At 42.9% G+C, this 25,825-nt stretch overlaps 1 protein-coding gene across 1 annotated transcript in view; it reads left to right on the top strand.

Annotated features, from left to right (window-relative positions):
• NEURL1 (neuralized E3 ubiquitin protein ligase 1) overlaps window positions 1-25,825 on the top strand; it is a 128,272-nt gene that overhangs the window by 19,972 nt on the left and 82,475 nt on the right. The window lies entirely within an intron of this gene.

The following is a 25,825-nucleotide window of genomic DNA, read 5'->3' on the forward strand; positions in this document are numbered from 1 at the left end:
TCTTTTCCTACTTTAACCTTAACAGCTGGTACTAAGAGACCTATAGTGCCCAGGGCAGCAGTGTGGATTGTGTGTTTTTCTTACTTAATGATCAAGGGGTGTCAGAGACCAGGTGAGAAGCCTCATTAAGCATCAAGTGTTGACTGAAAGGTCTTGCATTTACCCAGGTGGGAAATGATGCCTTTGTTGAGGTGCTTTCCTGCTTTTCTCCTGGCTCACTTTATGGCATTAAAAGCTTGGAGTTAATTTGCTTTTGGTGGAATTAATTGGTATTGACTGAAAGGGGCTGCTGAGTCATCTCCTCCAATCTGCATATTAATGCCACCCCCTTCTCTTTCACCCTTTCTGGCTGGTCTTAAAGCAGAGGGTGAGAAGATATTTGGACAGGATCATCTTCTGGCTTTCAAAGTGTTAAAAACTGGTGTTGTTGGAGTTCATCTCATGGTAAGCTGGAGGTTCCAGTTATGCAGGCTACGGTCTATATGTTCTGATGCGGTAAGGAGGGCTTGGGGAGTACAGGCTCTGCCTTCAAAGTTGTTCATCAGTCTTGCAGAAGTCTTCTCTATAGTTGTGTGACTGGTCTGTCAAGCTTTATTTTGCTCTGCATCAATAGAAGCAGCTTTAAGTGCTCAGAAGTTCAAGTTTGTTGTTCTTTCTTTCTGGCTGTTGTTTTTAAATCAAAAGAGAATTAATTAGAATAGCCACTTTAGTAAGGTAATGTTATTTCCAGCTTTCTAAGAAAGTGTTGGAAAGGGAAAGCACAAACCTTTGCTATATTTGGCAGCTTCCTTGGAAACTTTATCCCTGTATGAGAGTGCATTAAAAATAATGCTCTCTGGCAGCACTTTTGGAACCTGGAAGTGAAAAGGTAGTAACCAGCTTTGTATCGCAGGCTTATGTCTGTGAAATCCGCAATCATGAAAATCTGAGTTGTGACTCAATCTTCTGGAGAGGAAAGCTGCTGGGCATACTTAGTTTTAATGACTTTTCAGTATTATGTTGTTCTTTCTCTTTCCCCAAGCTTAGGAATGAGGTTTATGCTTCCATATGATAACAGAGGATGAACTCTACAGACTCTCTTTAATGGCCAATTCTTCTGTTTAAGTTTGCTTGGAGCTTCTCTGCTGATGCCTGCTGCTATATTGTCTCTTTGGCTGGGATTTCATCCAAGTTTGCTAGCAGAGATGAGGTTTAGCCTCTGAGTTTGGACCTAGCTCTGAATTTTCCTGGAGTGCCAACTGGCCTGCTCTTGGGTACCAACTGTACCGACTCGCTAATAAATCATATGGTCCTGGGTGATAAAAATCAGCATCTAAATTTAGGATACCATGGAAAGTGGTAGCTGTTTTTCAGTGGGGGAATATTTTTCTCTGAGCTGCTACTAATCAGATGCGTGTTGTTGGAAACATATCTTCATTTTCTTTGTACCTCCTTACTGTGTAAAGACTTCACCCATTCATTGCTTCTCACAATACAACAGCTTGTTGATATTTAGTGTTCTGGAACTGGACTACTGCTGGCAATCTACAGTTTAAAAGTGGGTTGGAATAATGAAACCGCAGGTGCAATCTGTGCTTGGAAATAGCAGTGGTTGATGTTGGCCCTGAGAGCTTTGGTTTCTTTCAGATAGCAGTAAGATCTGTATAGATGTGCTGCAGCTTTGTGTCTGGGGCCGTGGCCCCGTTCATCTTCATCTATTCTCCTGCATGTCCTGAAGAATTGCTGTGTTAAGTGCATTCAGGGGGGGTGACTTCACAGCTATCTTTGACTGCAAGCTATTGCTCTAATTCCCTGCAGACTGGTCTCCCGCTGGAATCATCATTCCTCCTGCTTTCTCGTGTTCCTTATCCAACAGCCAATATTTTGGCTCTCTGTTACTTTGAGCTGTGTGGCACGTGGCTCAGGTCCTTGGCACATCCTCTGTTGTGCAGTGATTTGATGTTCTCTTGCAGTTGATTGCACTTAGTCTCTTGCATTGAATTTTGTGCTTCTGGTTACTGGGAAGACTGACTTAGGCATTCAGAAAAAAAATAAATGTATATGGTTGTCTATGAGATTGAAGAGATGTCTTAAAGAGTTAAGATCAAAATAGCTGAAGCAAAGATTAAGTAGATTTGCCTATATTGTGTTTGATAGGTGCAAGCATGAAGGAGAAAGGCTCATTATGTTCACTGGGGATATGGCAAGGATGGGGAAAGGGAAGTCTTGATGTATTCAGCAGGTTAACTCTGAGACATTACTGTGCTAGAGAAGCCACAGGCCTTGTAACATCAAACTTGCTGATTTTAGTCTTGGAAGAGTCCTACAGTAGAGAAATTAACAGACTTTGAAAAGAAGAGATTACTCTGGTCCTGTAGTCTGCTTGCTGTAGTTAATGTATGGTAAGTTTTCACCACCCTGAGATCCCAGTGGTGGTTTGAAGACAGAACTTATACTAACCACGCAGGGATTTGAGTTTTCCTGGCTAATGTTTGAAAAATTGAGGTTCGTAACAGAAAAGCCCTGTATTGTTATCCAAGGAAGTTGATGTGCTGCCCTGCTTTTAGCATGTCTACTCTTGCTGTGTTACAAACGTTCCTTGTCCTCTTTCTTCTCCAGTTTCACGAGATCCATCTAAGAGCTCAGGACCACCCTATATGCAGCAGAGCTGCAGTTGCTTTCCCTTCAGCAGCCTCTAGAGGGGAATGACACAGCTGGAGCCAGGCACAGCTCCTCTTTCCTGCATCCTGCTGACTTTATGGAATAACCAGAGCAGTGAGCTGGAGGTTGGGATGAATAGTTTTAATCTCTGTATTGTAAGCAAGCATTGATGAATAGGGAGGAAAAGCTACTATATTTCTGTTTTCCTCCGGCTGCTAATGTGGGGGAAATAGCACTATGTAGAGGTGAATGAGTCATTTTTCTGAGTCACCAATAGTGGGAAGAGGGGTTTTAATATTTGTGAATCAGAGGCAAAAAGTACAGCCTGTTCTCTGCTTGGTGTGAGAGAGGGAATAATGGACACCATCAGAAAAATCTTTCCTCACCAGCAGAAGCATGTTGTAGGTCCCACTTGGGATGACTGCAATCCTTGGGCCCTACTGGTCTGGTTGCATCCAGAGATGCTTTTTGCCTCTGGACTTTTCTAGACCTCAAGCCCCTGTGTCCAGTGCTGCTGGTAACTTCCTTGGTGTCACCTTGCTCATAGAACCATAGAATTGTTAAGGTTAGAAAAGACCACTAAGATCATGTAGTCCAACCATCCATCATCCCACCACCATGCCCTCCTACTGCTCACCGCTCACTTTCCCTTCTACAGCATGAGGCCAGAGCTGGGAGTTTCAATTTTACAACTCAAGACTTTGTGCCATAAACATCCCATTCTCTTTCCCACAAAGAAAATGTGCAAATTACTCACGAGCAGCAGGAGGAGTGGCAAACAAACAGAGGTGGTAAATAACGTGTTGATTGTGCGATAACTCCAATTCCTGCTCCTGGGTGCAGTGTGCGCTGTGGCTCTCTGGTTCAGCTGAGACCATCCAGAGCAGGGGGGGATGCTGCAGGGCTGGTGGTACGTGGGGCTGTCTCCTCATGTCCGCCAGCTGTCACTGTTGCTGCACACACATGGGTGCATGTTGTCTGGCGGTGATTACATTTGCTCCCGTGAACGCTGACACCCCCTGCAAGCGGCCCCCTGGCTGCATCCTGATAGAGGCTGCAAAATGTGTAGGAAGATGTTTGCTGCTCCAATCAGCCAGGGGAGGTGTGCTTCACACTCAGAGTATTTAGCTTTGTCTTAAACTGTTCCTGAAGCTACAACTTTGTTGCCTTGCAAAGCCTATTAATGGTTAGTGCTCCTCATTTGAATAAGGTGAGACCTGTATATGCCTGTGAAATGAAGGAGCTGGAGATTTGCTTCTCCAGTGGGAGGCAGCTCAGCGAGGAAGTGTTCTTCTGCAGTGCTCGTAGAAGCAGTCAGCATCCCTTTGAGGAACTGTACTTTTATCTCCTCTAGCAAACACAAAATTCAGTGGGTATTGATCAGCCTAAAGCAACAGGAACCTGGGATCAACCTGATGCTCACCTATATTTTAGGAGACCAGTCATCAGTACTGTAATCATGTTTTGCTTGCATTCAGATGCCCTACAGCCTGACACTTGAGTAGACCGAGTCAGGATAGTGTTACTTTGAATTAACTATTCATGTGCCCCTTAGAGAATATGCAAACTGACCCTATTCCACATTTTGTGTGACTGTACTTTGGAGATGAGATCTCCTTCTGTTTTGGACAGAGACCTGCTGCAGGTGCAACTAAATTCATGCCATACATTTGTGGTGCTTCTCTAGCCTTACAGCTACATCTGACCTTTAAAATTTAATTTCAGTAAAAGCAAGCACCCATCTAGTCTAACCTCTGCATTTAGATTAGATCCTGCCTCATACAAATACAATTCAGAGGAGAAAACGAGCTCCTGGCAGGGACAGATGGGTAATCCCAGCCCCTGCTTTGTGCTCGTGTGCTTTCTGTTAACTCTTTTCAAACCTGTGTTCTTGTCAGTTGACTCTTGTGAATCTGAGTGTTCATTTTTTCAATGGTTTTCTCAATTCCTGACCAGACTGAGCAGCATGGAGAACAAAAGAGAGGAGTTTGTGACACCACTTGGTCTTGGTGATGGGTTGATGGTTGGACTTGATGGTCTTAATGTTCTTTTGTAACCTTAATGATTCTATGATTTTATGTTAATTTGAGCTGCATGGGAAACTTCCTGGGGAGAGGTTGGTTAGAATTAAGATGTTTTTCACTTTTGTTCTGTAGTCCTGTGTCAGACAGCCCATATCTGTGGTAGGTGCCTGTACAGCTGGAAGAGGGAAAAATACATCTTTCCCATCTATGTTTCTGATTCTAATTTGGCAGCACAGGGGTCTGGTTGGCAGCCAGCTAAGTAGCTGTGCTTGCAGTCTTGCCTGCGCCATTAATGCCATTAAACTTGCTGAGGGTTTTGGGAAGCTTCTCTATAGCCTAATTTTGATGGAATACCCAATTAATGGTGTTGATGGGATTTTATACAGGAGTAACAGGATATGGAGTTTCTCCAAGTGCTGGTGAGTGATGGGGTTGTGTTCTGCCGGACTCGTAGGACCTCTCCTTGTTTCCCTTCTAACCTCCACCTCTTTTTGTTTAACCACCAGCACCATATGGAAATTCTGCTACTAAATAAATGTCGCAGCCCTGGCAACGTTTCTGTTTTCCATGCTTCTTTGCCATGCTGAGGCTTATCTTGCTTACCAGGTTTGAGTAAACAGCCTGTGGCTGTTCAGAGATGGGAGAAGCAAAGGAAGGGTCGGCCACATGGCACCCTGCGCTGTCAGCTGGGATATAGGCAGATGTCTACGTGTAGTTCAGCTCACCTAGGCTGAACCTGAGTATGTAAGCTTTGCTGAGAAGCGTGTTGCTTAGGCTGAACTCAACACAACACTGAGTGTCCAGCACTCAAAAATAGGAGGAAAGTGGAACAGTGGGGCCATATGTTAGCTTTGGTGCCCATCAAAAAGCAGGTTGATGCAGTGATGCTGCAGTGGGGCAGGGGGGTGGCCCTTCCTTGGTACTTGCACGCTGTTACTCCCTGCTGAATCTGTCCCAAAGACTTTTAAGACAAACGAGATAACCCAATACTGGGTTTGCTATGGTGTCATTTCCAAAAGAGGCCTCAGGACTCTCCTTCATCTGCACTCTGAAAACAAACAACCAATTTTTCATTTTTAGTGGTTAATTCTGCAAATATGAAGGTCTGTTTAGTCTTGTCTCCCTAACATAAACCAGCCAGAACAAGGCAGCTCTAGGGGAGTTTGCAACAAGTTCCCTTATTTGGAATAGCAGGCATTGTATTGATGTGGCTGCTGGGGACCCTCATTGCCCTGCAGGTCGGGTGGGGGTCAGGCTGCATCACAGGGCTGTGCTGGGCACCTGGAGCAGGCATGGCCATGGGGCCAGGTCCTCTCCTATGCTGTATGTGTTGGCAGGAGCAGATTGTGATGTGAAGGGCCTGGAAATGTGAAATGCAAAAGAAAGATATTTTCCTTAATTTGTGCTCTTGTTCTCTGCTGGCATCAGATTTTCAGCAGTTTTCTGATGGTGCACCCTTGTAAACCTTTCAGACTAACAGGTTTCTGTGATCCGAAGTGAATTCCTTTGGTCCTCAGCAAAAAGGGGAATTTGTTTTCTGAGCTTGTGCTGGGAGTTTGATTTTGGTGAGCTGGGCTCGGCTTAAGCTATGACACAGAATCACAGAAACATTAAGATTGGAAAAGACCTCTAGGATCATCACCTAGTCCAGCCACCAGCCTACCCCCAGTGCGGCTGCTAACCATATCTCAGTGCCTCATCTCCATGGTTTTAGAACAACCCCATGGATGGTGACCCCACCACCTACCCAGGCAGCCTGTGCCAATGCCTCACCACTCTTTCTGAGAAGAAATTTTTCCTAATATCCAACCTGAAACACATTCTGGATGTTGGAGGGCTGGTCACTATTTACCTTTGATAAAGGCAGAAATAAACGTGTGCATTTTATTTCTATATCTGAATTGTAAGTTATGTGTTATCTTTGAGCTATTTCTTTGCACTCTTCTGTAATGTTGCTCCCTTCCCTTTTTTACACTGCAGCTGCTGGAGGCAGTGCTGCTTTATCCCACATCTTCCAGTGCTAAAACACCTGTAATGGTTTGCTGGAGCTTCATTGCAAGCTAATATTTGATATGACAGATGCTAAGCATGCTTGAGATATGATGATATTTGGATATGCATTCATCATTGAAGGAGCTAATATTTTTTTTGTGTGTATGTTCAAAAGTAGTAATGACGAGTCCAGATCCCAAATTCTGTGCTGTCCTCCCAAGAGCACTTGCAGTATCAATAGACTTGGTTTCGTTGCAGCTGTCTCTATTGAATTTGTTCATAAAGCTGGAACATAGAACTGCTTTTGTAGGTAGATATCCATCATTTCATAGTCATCTAACCAAATTTCCATAAATGGAGGGCTAAGCTCTGTCTAAATTATTTTCCTGCCATCTGAAATTTCTTGCAGACTGTTTCAAAGTCCTAACAATGATTCTAAGGTGATGGAAATGTGCATTGGCATGAAGAAATATTTCCTTTTAGCACAGCATTTCTTTTCCAAGGAGTCAGTATAATAACCTGTATTCCTGCTCAGGGTGCTCTATAAATTCTGGATCTAGTTCAGCAATCCATCCTTGTTTAGCAAAGTGGTTAAGTGCATATTTGAATTCCACCTACTAGTGGAGAGTTGGTCCAAGTTCATGTGGCAGGAGCCTGGAGGAGAACCCGATGAATCCCCCTCTCTTGCTGTAGTTAGGAGCTCTTCTGCCATGCTGGTTTTTCTTGAATAAATGGAGTTCCAACAGTAGCAGCAGGAGCACCTGGTCCTGTTCAATTTGCGTACTCCCACCCCATTTTGGAGCAGCCACACTCTTCACTTCTGCCTGCTTACTCAGAGGGGTGGGATGAGCTATTGTAAATTTTCTCCTTTTTTAATCCTTCCCCACAAAGTCTCTAGCTGACAGAACCACGAGTTTAATCCCCTTTTCCACCCACCTTTTCCTTTAACACTCCCACTTGCAGAGAGCAATAATTACAGATTCCTTTGGATTGCTTTGCTCTCTGTAAACACGCAGCCTGACATCTGGCATGTTTTGAAGTTTTGATTGAATCTTGATTGTTCCTGTAAGTAGGCTGTGTGTCATACCTCAGTGGCAGTAAGCAGATAGATCTCTTCCTGCAGGGACTGAACAGGAGATGCTCTTTGGAGTCATGGTGGGTGCAGTCGGGGGGAGGGATGCCCCTAGGGCTGAGCCTGTGGAATAGGAACTTAAGAGGAGTGAAAGTGCATGGATGGATGTGCTCGTGACCATGTAGGGGTGGTGTTAGGGCTCTATTAGAACAGATTATGAAATGAGTGAATGCTGTGGATGGAATCATAGAATCATTATGTTTGGAAATGACCTCTAAGATCATCTAGTCCAACCACCAACTCAGCTCTCCGTGCCCACTAACCACGTCCCTCAGTGCCACATCTCCATAGTTCTTGAACACATCTCTGGGCAGCCTGTTCCACTGCCTGACTTCTCTTTCTGAGAAGGAATTTGTCCCAGTATTCAACCTGAAAGAAAAGATGGAACAAGTCGGTTCTGGAGGAAGCCTTGTTTTTGATACTCAAATGTGGATAAACCTGAAACTTAAAGTATCTATTCCAGGTTTAAAAGCTATTTTCTTCTGTGAACAGAAATTCCTTCTTAGTGCAGTAGGAAAATCTCTAGTTTCCATGTTAGATCAATGTGAGTCAGGTGCTAAAATGGATTTCATTTTTTTCCAAACTGGGAGATATTCTGCTGGATGGTTTAAGATAAAACAAGCAAACAAAATGCCTAAAACCTTATGGTGAGGAAATTCTAGTGTATAGAGGAAAATTCAAAGGCAGTGACACGAGGACCAGATGAATGGCCGTGTTTTTTGATGCAAATGTGAAGTCACCTTCTTACCCATAAATAAAACCTGATTAGTTGGTGCCAATGGGTTTAAGTGTGGCATTTCCCTTTCCCCTATAACTAAATGTAGACCTAAAGTCTTTAAGAGAGGTTCTGCTTGTTGCTGAGGTGGAAGTGTTGCTGACATCCAGGTGGAGGGAGGTGAGGTCAGGGATCACAGAGGAAGGCTTTGTAGGGTCAGGAATTGACACCAGATATCCTGAGATCCATTTTGACTTTTAGGCTGTGCTGGGGGATTCACATTTTCTGTGCTGACTACAGCAATGGATTGAGGAAAAAAATATTTCAAAGTTATGTTTGGTATAAACACAATTCCTTTTCAATGCTTCGTGTCCATACAAGTCTTGTGACAAACAAAGACTGAAAGCTGTTATGAAAGGCTGTAATTCTTAGGCATTGGAGAGGGAAGGAATAAAATATTTCTCTTAATCTCTATAGCATATTCCATATTTTTCTTGCTTTGGTTACATTTCTGTGAGGCAAACTATGAATTCCCTCGCCTATTATTAATTTATTGTTACTGGAACATAATAGTGCAGAACGCAGTTCATCCAGGAAAAAGCTTCAACGGGGAGTGAGTCATGGATGGTAATAAACTTCCGTCCCTCTCCATAGACCATAGGACTGCTTAGAAAAATGTTTTTGCCATGATCCCTGAATTGCTTGTGCTTTGTGCAGCAGCTGGTAGAGATAAAAACTGAGCAGAGCTGGGCAGACTCCCTGTCTCCCTGCTATTACTATAGCGTGTTTCTGAATCATATGCAAAAAATGTTTTTTGGTATGTAAAAGTGTCTTCAGAAAAGCAACCCTACTTGAAAACAGCCAGTCCTGCAGAGAGGGTGCATTCTTAGAGCATGATAGCGAGTGTGCTATCTGCCATGCATGTGCTGGATGGGGCTGGGAGCACGGACACATGGAGCTGAGCCCTTGCTGCTGCCCTTGCGTGAGATGTGTTATCTCCTGGGGCTGTCTGCAGGCGAAGACGAAACGGATCTGATAGTGCTCCGCAGCTTCTTGAGTGGAACATGGCTTTGCATGTTTCCATCAGTTATCTCCTTGTTGGCGTGTCAGGTCTCATTTGCAAAGGGCTGGTGTCACTTCTAACTGATGTGTGTTCCCTGCTATGCTCAGGGCTAGGAGGACCAGATATTTCTGAGCATGATGTGTCTCAGCGTGGTTAGGTGCTGGATTGATGCAAAGCACCTTCTGAGGATATTCACGGATGCCATCACTGAGGTGTGAAGAACATAAGCGATTCTTGAGCAGAGAATGCTTTCTGTGGCATGGGTCTTCATTACATGGCAGGAAGGTTTTAATGCTTCTGATACCATTTCCAGCCTTGTTCTGAGTCCTAACACTCCTCCAAAACCCATCCATGGGACAGGGTGTGCCAGGGAGCCATGGTGTTATCAAGAGCTGTGTATAACCATGACGGTTTCCTTTGTATAGCCTGCAATTGGGTAGATCTTCTTGAGTGCAGCGGAGTTATCTGTAACACTGCTTACTGCAGTGGTAACACAATGCTTTCTTTTTTCTTTCACAATAAAATGACTTTTTTTTTCAGAAGAAGGTTTTATTAAATATTTCATCATCTAAATGATTGTTTGACATATTTTCCTAGATCCTTCTGCATTAGAACCCTCAATAGATTTTGTATAAAGAAAATAGGCAGCAAACAGCATCTCTCAGGTGTTTGACTGTTGTTTCTGCATTGCCTTTGGCTCTGCTGTAGGGCAGGAGCAAAGGACCTGTGCTGTTGGAGTGTCTGTGGGTCTCCTCTGCCCAAAAGAAGGCGGCCAAGACTTAGTTCATATGTTTTATCATTAATTGATTAATTTCTGCATGATGACAGGCCAAGACAGTATAAACAGAAGGGCAAATGGAGTTAGTGAGATTGTATTACAGCTGTTTGGAGTTGATAAAGCAGAAGAAAAATTGTTCTCTCCTATGTAGTACGCTCATCCGACAGTCTCAAGGAATGAATGGCAAGGGAGCTGGGCAGTGAGACGTGGCACAGTCTGATGCAGCTCTTTGCTGCTGGTACCCTGTTTGTCAGGGTAGTTTAACCACGAGACATCTGGGCTGTGAAAGCACAGGAAGGAAAGGACAGGAAGTAAAGGGACAGAACAACCTTTTCAAGCTGGGCAGCTCTCCTACAGAAATGGGATGCTGCTGTAAATAGGGGCCTTTCTGACGCAGAAATCACTTCTGTTGATTATGTAATACAGATACTTAGCATGAAGTTTCTCTCATGGGTTTGCTATAGTTTTTTTTGTCTTGTCTTGTTTCCTAATTGACTGATTGTCTGATGGCTGCAGCAATGAACTGTCTGCAGGTGGCTCCCATTCTTGTAGATATTTTTATCCTTTTGATCAAATATAAAATACTGCTGTCATTGTCACTGAAAATTAGACATGTAAGTAGCTTTCGTTGCTTGTTCTTGTTTGCTGCTCATTCTGAATAATGGCAGAATGGCTTAGTTTGGGGACCTTAAATTCACCCAGTTCCACCCCCTGCTGTGGGCTGAATGCTCCCAACAGATCAGAGTCTCATCCAACTCAGCTTCGGGCACCTCCAGGGAAGGGGCACACACAGTTTCTTTGGGCAGCTATTCTGGTGCCTCACCACTCTGATAGTGATGGATGATTCTGAGACACAGTCAGGGTTTAACACAAAATCCTGTCATGGTTAAGTGGAGGATGATGAGTCTGTTCTCAGGCACTTCCTAGTGGAATTTACCCACGTGACCTTAATCTGTATTGTTGGTTCAGGATAGCATGTGTTGGTTTAAAGGGTAGGGAAGCTGTCAGTTAAGTTTTGTCCCAGGGCACTTCTCAATCAAGGATGGGTGAAAAATGGGAAGTTGTACCATCACGAGAAATTGTGCAAAAAGCTTCTTTTGGATTCAAGTTTATCTGTATTTAAGATTAAGGCATTTTGAGCAGCTTTGTAAATAGCAGTTGTGGCTTTGTCAACATGGCACGTTCTGCTGGCCCTGAGATCATTACACTAAGCCCTAAAGAGGAGATAAGGCAAAGTCACTGCTTACTAGTTAAAGCTACATTTCCCTCTGCTGCAGTCATTTCTATATCAGGGCTCTGAGTTTTCTCTTAATGCTGAGCAGCACACTCTAAAATGTTACTTGCTTGTAAATATTTTAGTGTTTGAATACACTTTAAAAGACTGTTAATATTTAAATCTACGCCCTGAAATGTTTCCTGTCTAGCTATTAGAGTGCAGCCAGAGAACAGTGCTTCAGTTTAATGGCCTGTGAACTCAAGCTGCAGCGATACTGCTTTCTAACAAGTGTTTCTGTAATTTTCAAGAGCAAAGACCAGTGGAAAGCTGGAATAGTCACTGTGTTGAAAAATGTCTGTTTAATTTGGTGGTGATGGGTTGATGGTCGGACTTGATGATCTTGGAGGTCTTTCCCAATTATAATAATTCTATGACTGCAGTGACAAATACCACATGTGACCCTGCAGGGCTTAAGTCTCAGGTGGGAGATGGTCAGCTGGGTGGAACAAATTCAGACTGCCTCAGTTGACTTCAACAGTAATTTTGCATTATTACATAATTATTCTTACGTATCTTCCACTGGAATGGACTGGAAATTGCTGTGTTGACCATGTAGTATTTCAGGTGCAATCATCATATATAATGCAGAATCATAGGCTGCAATCATCTCAGTTCTCTGTTGGACTTGGATGTTCACACGGACCTTTTTCACACCCCTACCAAATTTACTTTTCATTTCTTGACAATATTTTTCACATGGGCAGGTTTCTCTTCCCCATGAAACTTATTTATTAGGGATTATTTTCTGTAGGATGCACTAAGTTTGCAACCTTGGAGTCTGCTTTCCCTCTTCTGCCTTCTGCCAGCCTTCCTAGCTCCTATTGCTTATTTATTTAGTCTTCCTAGCGATTAAATTTCCTAATTAGCATCTTCTCCCATTACACTTAATGCGCTGTGTCCTTTTTTGGGTGACATGCTGGATATGCATCTGTCCATCAAGTGCTGACACAGCTACCTGGGCACTCTCCCAAATGGAGGTGTTTGCTCTGTACGATGCAATTATTGGCAAGCACTGAGTGCCCTCACTGCTGCCTTATGGGCTCAGGTACTTATGGTTGCTAATGGACTTGGCTGATGGGATGTGTGGTGTTTTCCATCAGCCTTTAAGACAGTTCCTGGCTTGTGAGTTACTTAGTTCTATCAAATTCCTCTCACCTACTTTTTCATGTAATTGGAGTTTTTTTTACCAATTTCACTTATTTTCTGAATCAAAACTTTTAAAAAGCAGTATTTCTTTTCTTTAGTTGTCACTTTTGTGACATCTGGTAAAATATCTCCATCATCAGTCATATTTTTTCATTAATTCTTTCCCAGCTAATTTTGCTTGTAATTGCCTTCACTTCTGGGACTTGGGTCTTCTATCATCTGTATTATTCTGTAATTACTGTATTGAACTTATGTTTCATATGCAGAATGCAATCAAGTTGATGAAGTGGAGCACCTGGCTGCTACTGTTCTTTAACCACTTATTCCATGCAAGGATGAGATTTACTATGGCATTTCTCCCCTTACTGTACATCTCAGAAGGTGAATGTTCAAATTGCTTAGCCTCAATTAAGCACTTGAGTCTTATGAAACGTGTGTGGGAGCTTATTGTCGATGGCACTTCGAGGTCAGGTGCACTCACTGCTGCAGCTCCCATCTTCCCAAAGCAGCTGCCAGCCAGGCATGTGTCCCCTGTGGGGGCCTGCCCGTTGTCCTCATTGAACTCTGCTGCTCCAATACTTGCTCTCCCTTCTCCCCAGATGATTTTCCAAGCTGATAGCATCTGAGATCCTCACTGCTGCACCAGAAGTGCAGAATCATAGAATTACCCAGGTTGGAAAAGACCTCGAAGATCATCAAGTCCAACCACATAGTACCCTAACTCTAACAGCCCTCTGCTAAAGAAAGCACAGTGTTGCATCTGACACCATTAGGGCAGCTCTGACGTAGGTAGTCAGGGATAACCTGTTTTGTGCTCTACCTCTTGTCCTAGGGAGTCTTCAAGTTCTTGAGTTCTTTAGTGAAATAACTTACTCATTGTGATCTCATTTACTGATTATCTTTTGTGTGATAATTAAGTTGCCTCTTAGGGCAGGGTGTTGATGCTGCAGTGCCTCTAAAATGGATACTGCTAACAAGCCTTCTCCCAGTATCAGATTTACCTCTGTGAGGAGGGAAGCTGTAGCACTTTAGTGCATGTTTCAGTGGGCTGAGAGCTTGAACATCAAGGATTACTGCAGCTCTCTTTCTGGGGCATAATTAGTTAAGTAGCCGGCTATGTGCCCATGTCTTCAATCCTTTAACTGGATCAATGACCTGACCTAGCACAGCAATTCCTAATTCCTTTATGAAACCATGCACTGATCCAGACCTCCGTTGAGTCCAAGAAGCTTCTACTTTTCATTAGGGGCTATCTATGAAAGCAACTAGGAACAGCCGCTAGAATTAGTGTCAAGAGTGATGTTAAAGGAGTATTTGCTCTGCTTTGAGGGACAGTAAATCATTTTAAAAGCAATGAGTTGGTCACAAAAATCTCCCAATTGATTGGATGCATGCAGAGGTTCTCTGCCCATGATAATGATCCTGCCCTGAACAGCTGAGCTCCAAAGCAAAGACATGGGGAGTGACTGCTGAGGGCATCTATGAGATAGTTTTTCAAGAAACTGATTTCTTGAGTGCCATTAAAAGCAACAGTATCAGTAGCTGAATTTGGAAATATCATCTGAAAAATGCCTGGGAAAGGTGTAGGAACACATAATAGAGCCCAGAGGAGACAAACAAGAGCAATAGGGATGGGGGAGAAGAAAAATCTGCTGCAAGAAATGGGGAGGTGAGGGGAGGCAAAGCCTTCCTATGAGAGGGCTGTAGCAGAGCACAGCAATTTGCTGCCCTTCTTCAGGAGCTGGATAAGGGCAATCTCCTTTGGTGGAGTATTTCAGTCAGATATTTAGGAGAAACTTCTACAGATAAGCAGAGGTATCGTTAGGACTTGATAGAGAAAGTCCTTTGTTAATCTGTGCCCTGGTATGCTGCAGAAGTGTGAATGGCACTACAAGACTGTAGTCCTGACCTGGCAGGACCACTGTGAGGTCAAATGGGGCTCAATCCTATGGAAGAGTATCCTGTTATAGGATTAGGGTTGGTTTGTGTTTGGGATAGATGGGCAGTTCTGGGTTTCTTCCAAGAGATCATATCTGGAATCCATATTGTAACTCTAACAGTAAATCTAAGCAGTGAGAAAGCTCATCTGTGAAAGTTCTAACACCAACTTAGAGTTATCTTCTGATCCCATCTCTTGCTAGAAGGAAGGAAGAAAACCCAAGGTGGCTGGGCTGCACATATCTCAGTGTTAGACAGGCTTCAGGTCTTGTCTTAGTGAATTTGTTTTACTTTCCTCTTAGATATACCAGTTTGGTACCCTTTTTATGCCTCTGTATGCATGATACAATGATTTTTGTGTCTGTGACATAGGGTGTAGCTCAAGAATATTGCTTCAGAGCTGAGCTTTGATGTTTAACTCATTGTTCAAGCTGAAATAATTAGTCAAATATTCACAAGTTTTGAATACAACACAACCCTCGTAAATCGCATCTGAAGCCTCAGCCTGCCAATATCCAGCCCCTGAATTAGGCCTAGATGTTTGTTTACTGAGTGATGCTATTTTAAGTATGGTATGGTGGATGAAGCAGATTACCAAGCTGCCTAAATGCACCTGATTTGTTGCTTACCCTCCCCCTGTATCCAGTCCCTGTTCTTTGCAAATATCTGGTTTGTATTGCAATATGGGAACAAGTCAGGACTGGGCAGAAATAAGCTTTGCAAGAGTAGATAAAAGTGACTTGCAGGAGCAGCAGGTGTGACTGTTCTCTGCAAGTAGATGATTCCTTAATCCTCTTAAGGACAGCCTCAGTAAAATCCCCTTTGTGACATTAGGCATAATTCTGGGCCAGGTGGCCTCAGCTTCTGTCACCAGCTCCATGAGCAGGTTTTCTCTGAGAAACTCTCTGTGCTGCTGTGAAAAGCCACCACAAAAACAGCCGAGCTGTCAGGTGTGCAGGAAGAGCCAGGTGACAACTAGCCTTAATGGACAGACCTCTGAGTGTATCTAAGAGGTTGTTTGCTTCCACGTTCTTGGATACTTTGGAACGGGTGGTAGAGTGATGCTGAGTGCCCTTCCTAGCTGTTATGTACATAAATCAGGGTGAAAAAATAAACAGGGATAGCAGTGTGGGGCAAGGGACAAGTGATATAATATGGGAAAAGTTTAATAGTTGATATGGTGTGAGCTGCCCTGACATAAAGTACACTTGGCAGCTCCCTCTGCCTTTCTACTGGGACAACAGCATCTCTCACTTACGCTATGCAGTTGCAAGAAAAGGTTTTTCCACATGGCTGGATTAAAAATCGTGTGGTGAAGGATGGGGTGGTGGTCGGATGCCTGTGATTGCTTCTCTGCCCTAAGCGTTGTGTGATCCTGGAGAAAGTACTTCATGCTAGAACATGTAAGGCGCTCCAATTCTGTGTGTTCCTCTGCCTGCCTTAGTTGATATTCCCTACACAAGCTGGTAGGGAACCTCAAGGAAGTATTACTATTTACTACTTTGTGGTTGGAATTTCATACCCTCAACAGAAGTCAAAACCCAAGTTCCATCCCATTGCTTTTCTGCTTCAGTGCCTGCCATGCTCTTCTCTTCCCTATCTCCTTGTATTGTACTCAACCACCAACCTGCATCTTGAACATTCATTCCAAACCCATCTTATTAACTACAATGAGGAGTGGTGAAGGCCATGTATGAATCCCATATGCTACCTTCATATTTATAGCATAACACAGAAATTACTGTAAGGACAAATGGCTCTAAGGTTGTTGTTTTCCTTTCAGTTTGGTAGACACCACTATTTTTGTTCATGTTTTAACTAGTCAAAGAATTTTGGTAAGCCAAAATTCATCTTTGGAATGACACAAAATGTGCTGTGGGATAATGTCAAGGCTGCCAAGTTCCCTGGATTTTGGTGAAAATAATTTTGGAGGGAGACATCTTGAGGTTTATACTTGGGCAAATATCCCACTGATTCATCCATGTTAAAGTCATCACAAAGAGATTATGGAAAAGGACCGAGACCATATGTGGTATATTCCTGTAATGGGTTTGTTGTGTGTCCAGGATGGCTGCTGGTATTAGCTCTATTTCCACCTTTTCTGGTTTATTTTTTAATTCTTCCACCATTCTAGTTCACATGTTGTAAAAAGACCCTTCCTGATATTAGGAAGGAGGCAAAAATTATTGCCCTTGTTAATAATAGTGATAATAGCAGGTTCCAGGGTTGCTAGTGATAACAAAATGATGGTCAGAAAGACAGCATTTTAGACCAACTAAACATAGCAGCTTCACTGCAGTGATATCATTTAGCCCTTGTGATTCAATTCACTGAAGTACAGCTTTATGATTCAATCATTCAAGCAGGAGCAAGCGGCTCTCTAAGGGTCTTTTTCTCCATTCGGTATCTTTCACCAATGAAACCTGTCTTCACATAAAGAAACCATATGAGGGAAAGGAGTCTGAGGTCTGAGTTTCAGATATTGAAGTGAGCAATCAACTTCAGAAGTTTGCTCAGCCTTGGACCTGCTCCTGGCTCAGCTTCTGCCTTGGAGAAGTCTCAGTCATCTTGGGCTTCATAAATAGGTAAAAACAGGATTAAAATAATAATAATAAAATTAAGGCAGTGTTTGCATCAAATTAGCTTTTAACAAATGGTAAGACATGATTCTGTTGTGGCATTATGTACTTTTCTTATTTTTTGCTTCAGTGGTACTACTCTGCATTTCCACTGATGAAAAGAAATCTGAATCTGACCACTTGGCTGCCCTACTTAAGCAATTGATTCTAAATCAGCCTTGCTATCCAAACATGTAGAATTGAAGATTTGTTACTAATTATGTAGCTGCGATTGCTGACTATTTTTCTTCCTAGTTTAGTCAAAATCTTTCTGACATTTAGCAGATTGACGTTCTCTTAGCATCTCCACAACAATCTGTCCAGTTTGTTTAAGAAGACAACATTTTTGGAAGAAGCTGAAGCATCTCTGTTGGAAACTCAAGTACCTGGCAAGCTTTGCTCTAGATACTTGTTGAGCTGGCCAAGTTCTGTTGTGCTTAGTAATAGCAATGGGCAGTTGTGTGACCTCATGTTTCTTCAGCTGTTTAGGTTTACCTTTTGTTTTTATGCTGGAAAGCTTGAGAAAAAGTCAACTTGGAGCAATGGTCACAGCAAGAGCCCTGTTACCCTGAAAGCTTTGCTCTCTGTATTGCTGACTGCTCCCATTGGTGAGAGGTGGCTGATGCCAGCATGACACACGGTCACGTTTCTGGTTTGCCTGTAGGTTTCCTTGTTCCTGTGGTGTGGATAACCGTTGCTGGTCAGATGTTGTCATCAGCTTGGTGAATGTCTGACTTGTTTCACTGAAGGTATAAATGTGGGATGATGGTTCCTGTTGCCAGAGCTTTGAGGGGGAAGGTCTCTATGTGAAAGCTGCAACTTCCTGGCTATATTTAGAGGGACTACGATGCTAAGAACTAAGCTTGCGTCCTAGGCTAATTGTACTCTAAGGCCAAGCAACAGCTTCTGAATGGTGATCATCACTCTGAAAATAACTGCTGGTTGAACAACTCACCCTTTACCCAGAGTTAGACCTGAAGTTATGTTTTTCTAGTCTCTCAGCCTGTTCTCCCCACTGGTGTTTGACAGTGCTCCAAGTCTCTGTGCGCTCAGCATTGAGCTACCTGAAAAGCTTGGCCCTGCGCTTGATTTACAACAGCTAATAGTGAAATGGCCTATCAAAGAGCCTTAACAACTCTGAAAACACTTTCAGGCATATAAAAATACATGCAAAAGGTATTCTCTATTGTCTTCTCTTCAGGCAGCACTTGAAGATATTAACATCTTATGCATCCCATGTTTTGGAGTGATCATACTGAACTCCTCTAATGCCTGTGCAGATCATGGTGGGGATGAGTACATGAGGCGTGCTCATCATGTACTTGTGATGTGTACTCATCAACATGAGGCTCAGCTTTTTTGTTTTCTTCTTTATTGTGGTAGTTCAGTGGCTCCAGGCAATTTTCCATCTTGTTGGGAAAATTGGTTATCTTGCAAGATCATCTGTGCTCACTGTGAACAAGAAGCAGTTCGTGTGTCTCAACAATCATTTTCTGTTGTATGTGATGACAGGTACTGAATTCCAGGTTAGCCATAATGAGGTACGCTCTGTTTTTGCTACAGTCCGTTTCAGCCATTACTGAAACATGGTGGTGACTTTGGGTGTTACTAACTGATCCTACAAGGGTTACTCAGAGTTCAGCCTTTTAGCAGATACTTAGCTTATCTGTACTTGTCCCTATTGGAAGATGACTGTTTATTCTCATTTTGAGCTCCATGATTTGGATAGCTTTTTACACATTGCTCATTATAAATTATACTTAGCGTGTTTCCATTTGGCCTGGATTCCTTTCTCTTTAAAAGCTTATTCCAGGATTTGTTCACTATCTCTGTTTCATATTTAAGTGGCCCTTTTATAACCTTGGTAAGAATTTACATGTAATTTAAAGCCTTGTGTCCAGTTTCAGTTTACAGTCCCCTTTCGTTTATGTTCTGCTATAGACACAGCAATTAAATCAGTATTGTTGGAAAGGCCATGAGGACTTGGTTGCAGAGACAGCTTACTGGCAATCTAGCTGCTGTCTTAATTTTAGAATGACAGCAGAGAAAATACGAGGGCTGCGCTTAGCCAGAGCATCAGTAATAGCACAGTAGCCATCAGTACCTCTCAACAAACTATTTACTGATGGATCTCCAGTCCCCAAGACTTCTAGGTTAAAAAAAGCTGGAATAGATAAAGTCCTTTCCTAAGAGTCCAGGGCTCTTTGACTTCATCTATAAGTTCTCCTTTGTTCTTGTTTGAAGAGGGATTATGATTTGCTTCAACATTGCTTTACTCTGGCTGCTGCTTTGCTGCCTAAGAGGTCATCTGTTAATTAGTATGCTGGCAGAAACTTATACTCTTTTATATAGCACTTGTCATTTGAAGATCTCCAAATTTGTCCAAAGCGGAGAAAATTTATCATCTCTATTTTGTAAATTTAGCAACTAGAAACAGACAGACACTCAAGGTCAGAAAACCATTGCCAGAGCTGGAAATAGATCTCAGCTCTTTTGAGTCATGGTTTCTGATCTTGCTAAGAGCTAGATCACAAATGTGGAAAGGAAAATAGTTCTTAAAACCACAATTATTAATTTACTTCTGAAGCTATCTTCTGTTGAAGTGTAGTTGCTAGGCTGCCGCAGTCTTCATATTGTTATCTTGCATTGGATAAATAAAGCTGTTTGTACAGTGTAAACTAAGACATTGCTTTACACACAGTGGCAGTAAACCATTGCATAGCTTAAGAATTTTGGTGGGTGCTCTAGGAGGGGCTGGGTTGCCTGGGCCAGCATTGTCCTGTAATGCAGTGATGGTCCCTAAGGGATGGGGACTGCCTACCAGTGACTGTGCAGAGCCTGGCAAGATGATGCCTTCAGCCTAATTTGATCTCCAAGATGCTGCTGAAATGTAAATAGCAAATAACTTACTTTAAGATGCAAAGGCAGTAAATGTGACTAAAAAAGAAAAAGTGCAAAATCTTCATATGCTGCAGCATGCAGTGAGCCCACAGTGTTGTCTTCTGTTTTCTTGAGTTATTTGTGCAAGCTGTCTCGCTCGCTGTTATGTTAGGAAGTAAGGAAGCAGTTGCAAACACAATTTGGAACCACATATAAGAGAAAAATAGTTTTTGTTCAGAAGAGTTGGAGAGACTTTATCGTCTGCATGCAGCTGGCAGCGTCACCCTGGGAAAGGCAGTCTCTGAAATTCCACCCTTCCAATAATGGAGAAAAGAGGAATTTTCATCCTTGTCTCTGATGAAGTCATCTCCTTTCTGTGAATCACAATTTATCTCTGCTAGAGGTGGATGAAGCCTCAAAATAATGACAACGTTTCAGTTGTTCCTGTTTTTAAGTTGATCCCCATCACTGCGTTCAAACATCTGTTCCCTGGGGTAGAACATTTTCTTTAGTATTTTGATTTGGAAGTTGCTCTGACATAAACAGACAGCAACATCAGATGCAACATCTTGAATGCACTTTTCCGTCTCTGCATATCTTCAGGCTACCTATTAAATTTCTTTTTTGTAAGTATTGCCAGTGAACTCACTTAGATTCTACGTCATTTAAATTCTCAGTCTTTTTTAGCTATTGTTAACAGACATTTGTATAATGGTACAAAAGAGCGTTCCCCTTCCATGTTCACTCCAGCATGTAGCTGTTTTGTAGGTTTGGGAGCAGCAGCTTAATGGGATCCTTTTGTTAAAGTGGCTGTGTCATCTCTAAAATGGAGGGTGCCCTGATCTGATTTGAGATGGTGTTTTCTGGTTTAATGGAATAATGCTACAGAACAGTCTTGAGTCACACTGACATAATAGGCAACTTTAGAACTCTTCGGATTAACATATATCAAGGGAATGGTGCATTCATTCTGAGAGAGAGCCTATTTCTTGCTTGTTGTCTGTGGCAGCGCTGGGAGTGTTTGTTTTTTTTTCCTAATTCTGAAATGGGAAGTAATTGAAGGCTGATGACAATTTGGGCACACTGCTGCTGCTGAAGTGAGGTGATAATTCCTGAAAGGTTGGTTAGTCTAAAGCACAGCAAAGGTTGATGATATTGCTGCTAGACGTCCCAGCAGGCTGCTTGTGTTAAAGACAGCTAGCAGAAGGGCTGGCCATCCTATTGTGTCAGGATAGGATTTTATTCTGCTCTTTGACATGTAACCATCAGGTCTTTCAGGTTTTCCATTTTTTGCTGCTCAGGAGAGGCTACTGGTACAGGACACAGTAAGAGCTGAAATGAAATGGCATGGGAGGAAGGATTTTTAAGTAGAATGCTCTGAAACTTTTTTTGTTAATACTTATTGAACTCCAAAATCCAGTGGGTACACCAGGTTCTTCTTCAAACATTAAACACTACTTGAATTCCCTTTAATTATCCTCGTTATGAACAGACTTGATGATTGCTGGGGTCGTTCCAGCAGAAAAACCAACTGTGACCAAATTTCATATTCCATAAGGCTTTTAATACATAAAGCTTAAAAGTTGCTGGAAATCAAATGAAGGCATTTTGTACCAACCAGACTGCTGAAGGACTTTAGGATGATCAAGGATGCTCTTCATTATCCCAACTTTGGTGTTTGACAGCATATTAGTAGCATCTCTTTGAGGACTCTGCTTATGTTCTGTTGAAGGACATCTCACCTGGTAGATGTGCAGGTATCTTGTGGGCTCTGGGGGATTAAAAAGACATGAGGGGGAAAAAATCTTGTAGGTGCATACTTCAACAGAGGTTTTGGTAGATGGGTAAGGTGGCTAAGGGTGTAATCACAGCACTGACAGTCCATTCACTTACATTCTTCCTGGACTGATATATTACACATTTTGGTGAATTTTAATTCAGCAGCCCAGCTTGGCTCAAGGCAGATGTAAGTAATAGTGAACAGGTTTAGGACAAAGCTAAAACGAAGCCGTACATCATGCAGTGCTGTAGCTGCAGATTTCAGCTGTCCTGATAAACTTTTGGCAGAAACATGTATATATTTATATGGTACTGAGTACCATGGTCCCTTAAGCTATAAACATCAAGCATGTGTGGGATCTAACAAAACACATCACCGTTTTTCTCTCTGGCAAATTTTCTTCTTTCCTATAGAAGTATATGAAAGGAATAGTTCAGAGGACAGCTTGGGTCTGTTCTAGATGCAGAAGAAGCAGGGCAGGTGTGCTTAGGTAATGGGGTTTCCTGCAGTCTCTGCTTGCAGATGCTCCCCACTGCTTGGCTGGCTGTGCAGTGTCAGCTTGCTGTCTCAGGCTCCTTCCAGAAGTCTGAGGTGTCCGATTGCTGTAATGTTAACAGTGAAAGGAAGGGTGTTAATCACCCTAATGCCTACTTGATCTTTATGTTTACATACCAGAGAGTTGCACATTTTTGCCTCTGTAGACTAAGCGCAATGTATGTACAGTGGTTATTTTCGTACTTCTGTTCCCACAGAAATCCCACCCTTTCACCCAGTATTTTGGGAGCTCCCTGCATCCCTGGCCTAACACAGGGATTATGGGGACTTTGGGATAACATTTCCCCTTCCTTGCTCTGTGCTCTCTGTATATCCCATGCATGGTTTCCCACTGGTCAGTAGTCTCTGTGTCCATGCTTTTCTCTTTGAGAAGTCGTGCTACTTGGGATTTTTTTAATGAACTTATTAAGGATGTGGCCCAGAAGATGAAGAGTCATCACAACACCATTGCCTTTCTAAGTAATTACAGAAGCAACAACTATAAATAACAACTTGTATTGCCCTCTCAAGCAGACCTGTGCCCCTGGGAGAAGTTCTAGTGCAGTTACAGCAATCTTCCTCTATTTATTGGTGACTGAAGTATCTATTGCTGTTATTTATTGAGCCGTGACAGAGTGCTGCCTATGAGCTCAGAGCAAACTGTGGCATAGACCAATGCAGCTTGCTCCCACCCTTAGCAAACAGAGCTCTTCTCTACAAACGGGATTGTGACTGTTGACTCCAGGGAAGAGGGAACATGTAATGAACAGCAAGAACTATGGCAGTAGCTGCCACCCCAGTGCTACCTGCCTTCATCTTCCCCACCCTCGAAGCCACAGTGAAGTGAGCAGAGGCTATTCTGAGGATGGGAGAAAGGTGGGCTTGAGGGGGAATCCTGCCTCACATGAGGAGCAATGAATGACCAGTGAGATCTTGGTCTCCATGCACGACTTTGGCCTGATTCTTCTCCTGCCCTCTAAGAAACCCTTTAGTTTGAAGTCTTGAGGTAACTAAGTGCATCAGTTGTATTTTGCCAACAAGTGATGAGGAAAACACAGTGAAATGAGTGAGGTGCTGTCTGAGCTGGTGCTGTGGTGGATGTATTGCCTTCTGTGGACTGAACTTCAGCAAGGGCTGCAGCTGTGTTTTTCTTAAGATTTCATTGCTGTTGACAGTCATCCTCCAGAGTCCCTCTGGATGCTGAAGATTGTGTATACTGACTAAAGTTGCTGTGTGGGTGACCTCAGGGAAAAGAGGTTTTGCTTTTGATCCAGTTCCATTTTAACATCACAGGCAGGAAAATTCACTGTTGAAACAGTATCTTTACTGAGAGGGGAGAAGCCCATAGGAAGGGTCCCCATGGAGCTCTCCAACTGTATGCCCTACATGCAATAAACAGCTGGAGCTGTCCTGTTCCTTTGTTGCCTGCAGTGAACCTGAGATGTTTGTATTTATAACTGAAATTTGGTGCCTGCTCCGCCATCAGTTGCTTTTGACCTTTTAATCATGAATTATTGTTCACTTACCTCCTTAGCCTGTGACAGATCCCTTCTTGGTAGGGTTTCTATTTATTGGTTGAGTGATTGTAGCTCTCTATCTTGGGATGGGTACATTCCGATTAGTTTGGTCTCACTTTTCTGAGCATTTATCAATCTTGAATAATACATATGCTGGGTTTATATTTACCACTGGTGTTTATCAGAACATTGCAAAGCTATTTCGTGAGGTCAGATTGATGGAGAACTGGGATGTCATGGCAGTGCTGTAAAGCTTGGATAAATGAGAGGAGGGATTCATAACACTTAGTTCTGCATCTTTTATCTTTAAAATAAATTTAAAATGACATTCTAAAAGATATTATAAAGAAAAACTATCTGAATGTGAGGAAATAGCAACAGTTTTCTTCATCAGAGAAGCTTTCTGTGCACAATCAATCAGAAAAGATGCAGAACTTGAACCATATGAGACTTGTCATGATTGCCACTTCTCCAGGGCTGACAATTTCCAAGTATTACAGCTGGTCCGACACCAGTTATGGTCTATTAAAATATTTGCTGCTTGACAGTACCCTGTTCCCTTGTGGAAAGAGGGGCAGAACAGGAGGCAGTTCTTGAGCACTGTGGTCCTAATTCTATAGGTCTGGCACTGGTAACTTCTCCCATCTCATCTGAGCTCTGACCCACATCTGACTGGGGATGAAGTCCCAGGTCCTCAGAGGACTTAAGGGTTCAAACCTATCTGTGATGTCCCTGGCTCTTGCTGGCCATGTTCAGGTGTCAGCATTCACCCAGCATTCCCACTTCTCTGCATTTCACCTGATGAACGGGCTCTCTGTCTCTGTGGTCTCTCTTTGTATTAATTTTTGTTTATTTGAAAAGGGGGAAATAAAGAAAACCAAGTGGTGTCAGGCTGCGTCGTGCCTGCTGCCAGTCCACTCCCTTGAAAAAACACATGACTAAAGGGTAATCATTATGGTTAATGCTTCAGAAATGTTGTCAGAAATTGTAACTGTTTTGTACTGAGAAAGAAAGTGTAGAGCAAATAGAGGAATAAGCCTCTATGTTTTATAATTCTGAAGAAACCTCTGTGTTCTATTCCTTTGACTAAAAAAACCCGAACACCTGACTTATTAGGTAAGAAACAGATGGCAGAGGCTTGAGGGACTGTGTGCACGCAAAACATCTGCCATGCAGTTAATATTTAGAAAATGATGATATTGGAACCTGTTGCTTTCTGAGGGTTATACAATGCGGGAACAACCATAATACATGTGGTTCCTGGAAAGGGGCTTAAAAACAGATTTGTGTGCCCTGAAATGCTAGCCCTGATCTAGCTGCAGTGGCTTGATGCTGCTCTGCTATTTAGCACGTACTAATTGTCTGGGGTTAATGGGCAGTGATGCGGCTGAGGAACATGTGGCCTTGAAGGCCTCCGTCCATCTGTGTTATGGACATCTGCAAGGCCAGCAAGTGGGCAGCAGCACAGATCCGACAGCCAGACGGGGATTTTAATTGTTCAGGTGTGGAGAAATTAGCAACGTAATTACATAATTGGGCTTTCACGGCCCATTCAGTCTTTGTGACTCTGCAGGGACCCTGCTGTGATGGAGCTGTGAGCGGTGGTGGTATAGATAAGGCGATCAGGTGGCATGTCACTGGCAGCATCAGGGATGTGCTGGGGATATGGCACACTGTTCCTGCTATTCTTTTCTGTTGATATGTCTTTACTATGAGAATCCTGGAAAGCACTTTCTGTGTTTTAAAGCTTATCTACCTCCTCCTGGCTGGGGGATCTTAGCATCAGTGGATG

The sequence above is a fragment of the Coturnix japonica genome, chromosome 8 (assembly GCF_054131305.1).
Source record: "Coturnix japonica strain WE chromosome 8, WE-NBRP24, whole genome shotgun sequence".
In the NCBI taxonomy this organism is placed as follows: Eukaryota; Metazoa; Chordata; class Aves; order Galliformes; family Phasianidae; genus Coturnix; species Coturnix japonica.